This window comes from Schistocerca gregaria, unplaced genomic scaffold (genome assembly GCF_023897955.1).
Source record: "Schistocerca gregaria isolate iqSchGreg1 unplaced genomic scaffold, iqSchGreg1.2 ptg001587l, whole genome shotgun sequence".
Classification (NCBI taxonomy): Eukaryota; Metazoa; Arthropoda; class Insecta; order Orthoptera; family Acrididae; genus Schistocerca; species Schistocerca gregaria.
The window spans coordinates 25001-30000 of NW_026062866.1; the positions used below are offsets into that span (position 1 = coordinate 25001).

The 5000-nt window shown below is 51.3% G+C and overlaps 1 non-coding gene across 1 annotated transcript in view; it reads right to left on the minus strand.

The window, feature by feature from the left end:
- Positions 1 to 1658, minus strand: part of LOC126333404 (small subunit ribosomal RNA) — a 1893-nt gene extending 235 nt beyond the window's left edge. The window contains exon 1 of the ribosomal RNA XR_007564168.1: positions 1 to 1658. This exon is cut by the window's left edge and continues 235 nt beyond it. This is a non-coding gene — a ribosomal RNA (small subunit ribosomal RNA).
- Positions 1659 to 5000: the final 3342 nt, after the last annotated feature.

Below are 5000 nucleotides of genomic sequence, written 5' to 3' on the forward strand. Positions count from 1 at the left end.
CATGGGGAACAATTGCAAGCCCCAATCCCTAGCACGAAGGAGGTTCAGCGGGTTACCCCGACCTTTCGGCCTAGGAAGACACGCTGATTCCTTCAGTGTAGCGCGCGTGCGGCCCAGAACATCTAAGGGCATCACAGACCTGTTATTGCTCAATCTCGTGCGGCTAGAAGCCGCCTGTCCCTCTAAGAAGAAAAGTAATCGCTGACAGCACGAAGGATGTCACGCGACTAGTTAGCAGGCTAGAGTCTCGTTCGTTATCGGAATTAACCAGACAAATCGCTCCACCAACTAAGAACGGCCATGCACCACCACCCACCGAATCAAGAAAGAGCTATCAATCTGTCAATCCTTCCGGTGTCCGGGCCTGGTGAGGTTTCCCGTGTTGAGTCAAATTAAGCCGCAGGCTCCACTCCTGGTGGTGCCCTTCCGTCAATTCCTTTAAGTTTCAGCTTTGCAACCATACTTCCCCCGGAACCCAAAAGCTTTGGTTTCCCGGAGGCTGCCCGCCGAGTCATCGGAGGAACTGCGGCGGATCGCTGGCTGGCATCGTTTATGGTTAGAACTAGGGCGGTATCTGATCGCCTTCGAACCTCTAACTTTCGTTCTTGATTAATGAAAACATACTTGGCAAATGCTTTCGCTTCTGTTCGTCTTGCGACGATCCAAGAATTTCACCTCTAACGTCGCAATACGAATGCCCCCGCCTGTCCCTATTAATCATTACCTCGGGTTCCGAAAACCAACAAAATAGAACCGAGGTCCTATTCCATTATTCCATGCACACAGTATTCAGGCGGGCTTGCCTGCTTTAAGCACTCTAATTTGTTCAAAGTAAACGTGCCGGCCCACCGAGACACTCAACTAAGAGCACCCTGGTAGGATTTCAACGGGGTCCGCCTCGGGACGCGCAAGCACGCCTTCGGCTCGCCCCACCGGCAGGACGTCCCACGATACATGCCAGTTAAACACCGACGGGCGGTGAACCAACAGCGTGGGACACAAATCCAACTACGAGCTTTTTAACCGCAACAACTTTAATATACGCTATTGGAGCTGGAATTACCGCGGCTGCTGGCACCAGACTTGCCCTCCAATAGATACTCGTTAAAGGATTTAAAGTGTACTCATTCCGATTACGGGGCCTCGGATGAGTCCCGTATCGTTATTTTTCGTCACTACCTCCCCGTGCCGGGAGTGGGTAATTTGCGCGCCTGCTGCCTTCCTTGGATGTGGTAGCCGTTTCTCAGGCTCCCTCTCCGGAATCGAACCCTGATTCCCCGTTACCCGTTACAACCATGGTAGGCGCAGAACCTACCATCGACAGTTGATAAGGCAGACATTTGAAAGATGCGTCGCCGGTACGAGGACCGTGCGATCAGCCCAAAGTTATTCAGAGTCACCAAGGCAAACGGACCAGACGAGCCAATCCGATTGGTTTTGATCTAATAAAAGCGTCCCTTCCATCTCTGGTCGGGACTCTGTTTGCATGTATTAGCTCTAGAATTACCACAGTTATCCAAGTAACGTGGGTACGATCTAAGGAACCATAACTGATTTAATGAGCCATTCGCGGTTTCACCTTAATGCGGCTTGTACTGAGACATGCATGGCTTAATCTTTGAGACAAGCATATGACTACTGGCAGGATCAACCAGGGAGCTGCGTCAACGAGAGCTGAGCAGCCGGCCGCCCGGGAGTGTGTCCCGAGGGCCCGCGCGAACACGCAAGCGTCCGCTCAATTATTCTGCAAACAGGAGGAGGCTGAGCTCCCCTGCACGATACACCTCGAAACCCTCTCAGGTCCCGGCGGCGCGCAGCGCCGTCCTAAGTACTTGGTCGGGTTCGAGAGAGGCGCAATCGCCCGGAGATAGGCGAGTAGACGCTTTCAGTGCGAACACCCGTGCTCCCAACTGAGCTTGCCGCTGCCGACAGAGGCCCGGGAGCGTGCTGTCGTGGCATTGCCGGCGGGAAACAACACGCGCCACCTACGGTGACCGGCAGCTCCAACGCCAGCGCCACAGAAGGGCAAAGCCCCACTTGGGTGCAGAAGCGAACTCTCCCAGCACAGCGCACGCGCCAACACGTCCGCAGAGCTGCGATACAAACCACCTGCGAGAACCGCCGGGGGCGACCGAGCAGCAGACGGCGTCGCGACGCCGAGTGCCGGGCGGCGGCGCATCCTCAACGCACACAGTCCGCAATCGGACCAGCACACTGCAGATGTCCACCGCGCTTCGCACCGGGCTCGGCAGAACCCACTTTGGCCGCCTGGCGCCGCGCGCCGGGTGCGCCGGCGCGTAGCTGGGACGCCAGCCGGGCCCGTCGGCCGGCGCTCCTGCCACTGGGCGCCCCCCACCAGCCGGCTGTAGTGCGTGCGCTCACGCAGCGCGCGGCCAGCACGCCGGGCGGCCCCCCCCTCACCGGCCGGGGACTGTCCCACCAAGCCACAGCCTCGTATCGCTTCATACCCACATGGCCAACTCAGGTTCGGGGGCATGGCGGGTACCGCCGAAACAACCGGTTCACAGATGTACCGATCGTCGCTATCACCGATGCACCTGCAGCGCGAACAACCGCTCAACAACTGATTTCCAGTTCATTTGCGGATCTTTGGCAGCAAACGTATACGTCAATCTACATTTGCGAAATCTACGATTCTGGCATGCCTGCATGTTATGTGTCACGACACGCTACATCAGCCCACATACACACTACGGCATGTACACGAGAGAACACGTGGAAGATGGTCCGCGCACGTGTGCAATGTCCCTTGCGCGGATCGACTGTCAACCGGCCTCTGTAGCATGTCGCAGATGTGGAACGCGGTCCACCGTGGTATCATGTTGTGTGGGGCAATACGATTAAATAGGAAAACCCTCGTCGCTACATCAACAGACGGCTCACGCTGATTCCCGGCAGAGGGAGGGGGGGCCAACATGCAATACTTTCGTCCGTACCTACCACATGTCTGTACGGCGTAAAACAGTGCAATCTCGCTGTAATGGGGAGACGAGACAAGTAGCATCGTGCACAACATATGGCCCTTATGATTCGCCATTGTAGGGCGCAGCCGGTGTACGGTCAAGCATGTGCCACATTATGTCACTCAGTACGTAACGACGGATGATCAGTGTGGGTTACGCGTACATCAGCGGACAGTCCACACAGGCCGTACCACAACGTACACTGACTGCATCGACAACCGAATGCAACTGAACAGCTGCAAGGCTCATTTCACAAACAAACGCCTGACCGACCAGCTTGGAAGGGCAGGAGGGGAGGGCGATAGTCGTTCTGTAGCGTTACACCCTTCCAGTGGTTAGCGGGACTGTGTAGAAAGTACGCAACACTCGAAAGACATTTACGTGAGGGTACGCACCATGGCATCGAGAAATACACATGACACCAGAGGATCCAAGCAGTGAACTATGTTCAGAGGGTTGCTGTTAGGCAAAGCTACATTCCTGTGACGTTACATGTGACAGTTAAGGTGCAGTGTAAGTTAGGTTAAGGTGCAGTGTAAGTTAGGTTAAGGTGCAGTGTAAGTTAGGTTAAGGTGCAGTGTAAGTTAGGTTAAGGTGCAGTGTAAGTTAGGTTAAGGTGCAGTGTAAGTTAGGTTAAGAGTGCAGTGTAAGTTAGGTTAAGGTGCAGTGTAAGTTAGGTTAAGGTGCAGTGTAAGTTAGGTTAAGGTGCAGTGTAAGTTAGGTTAAGGTGCAGTGTAAGTTAGGTTAAGGTGCAGTGTAACTTAGGTTAAGGTGCAGTGTAACTTAGGTTAAGGTGCAGTGTAACTTAGGTTAAGGTGCAGTGTAACTTAGGTTAAGGTGCAGTGTAACTTAGGTTAAGGTGCAGTGTAACTTAGGTTAAGGTGCAGTGTAACTTAGGTTAAGGTGCAGTGTAACTTAGGTTAAGGTGCAGTGTAACTTAGGTTAAGGTGCAGTGTAACTTAGGTTAAGGTGCAGTGTAACTTAGGTTAAGGTGCAGTGTAACTTAGGTTAAGGTGCAGTGTAACTTAGGTTAAGGTGCAGTGTAACTTAGGTTAAGGTGCAGTGTAACTTAGGTTAAGGTGCAGTGTACTTAGGTTAAGGTGCAGTGTAACTTAGGTTAAGGTGCAGTGTAACTTAGGTTAAGGTGCAGTGTAAACTTAGGTTAAGGTGCAGTGTAACTTAGGTTAAGGTGCAGTGTAACTTAGGTTAAGGTGCAGTGTAACTTAGGTTAAGGTGCAGTGTAACTTAGGTTAAGGTGCAGTGTAACTTAGGTTAAGGTGCAGTGTAACTTAGGTTAAGGTGCAGTGTAACTTAGGTTAAGGTGCAGTGTAACTTAGGTTAAGGTGCAGTGTAACTTAGGTTAAGGTGCAGTGTAACTTAGGTTAAGGTGCAGTGTAACTTAGGTTAAGGTGCAGTGTAACTTAGGTTAAGGTGCAGTGTAACTTAGGTTAAGGTGCAGTGTAACTTAGGTTAAGGTGCAGTGTAACTTAGGTTAAGGTGCAGTGTAACTTAGGTTAAGGTGCAGTGTAACTTAGGTTAAGGTGCAGTGTAACTTAGGTTAAGGTGCAGTGTAACTTAGGTTAAGGTGCAGTGTAACTTAGGTTAAGGTGCAGTGTAACTTAGGTTAAGGTGCAGTGTAACTTAGGTTAAGGTGCAGTGTAACTTAGGTTAAGGTGCAGTGTAACTTAGGTTAAGGTGCAGTGTAACTTAGGTTAAGGTGCAGTGTAACTTAGGTTAAGGTGCAGTGTAACTTAGGTTAAGGTGCAGTGTAACTTAGGTTAAGGTGCAGTGTAACTTAGGTTAAGGTGCAGTGTAACTTAGGTTAAGGTGCAGTGTAACTTAGGTTAAGGTGCAGTGTAACTTAGGTTAAGGTGCAGTGTAACTTAGGTTAAGGTGCAGTGTAACTTAGGTTAAGGTGCAGTGTAACTTAGGTTAAGGTGCAGCGTAACTTAGGTTAAGGTGCAGTGTAACTTAGGTTAAGGTGCAGTGTAACTTAGGTTAAGGTGCAGTGTAACT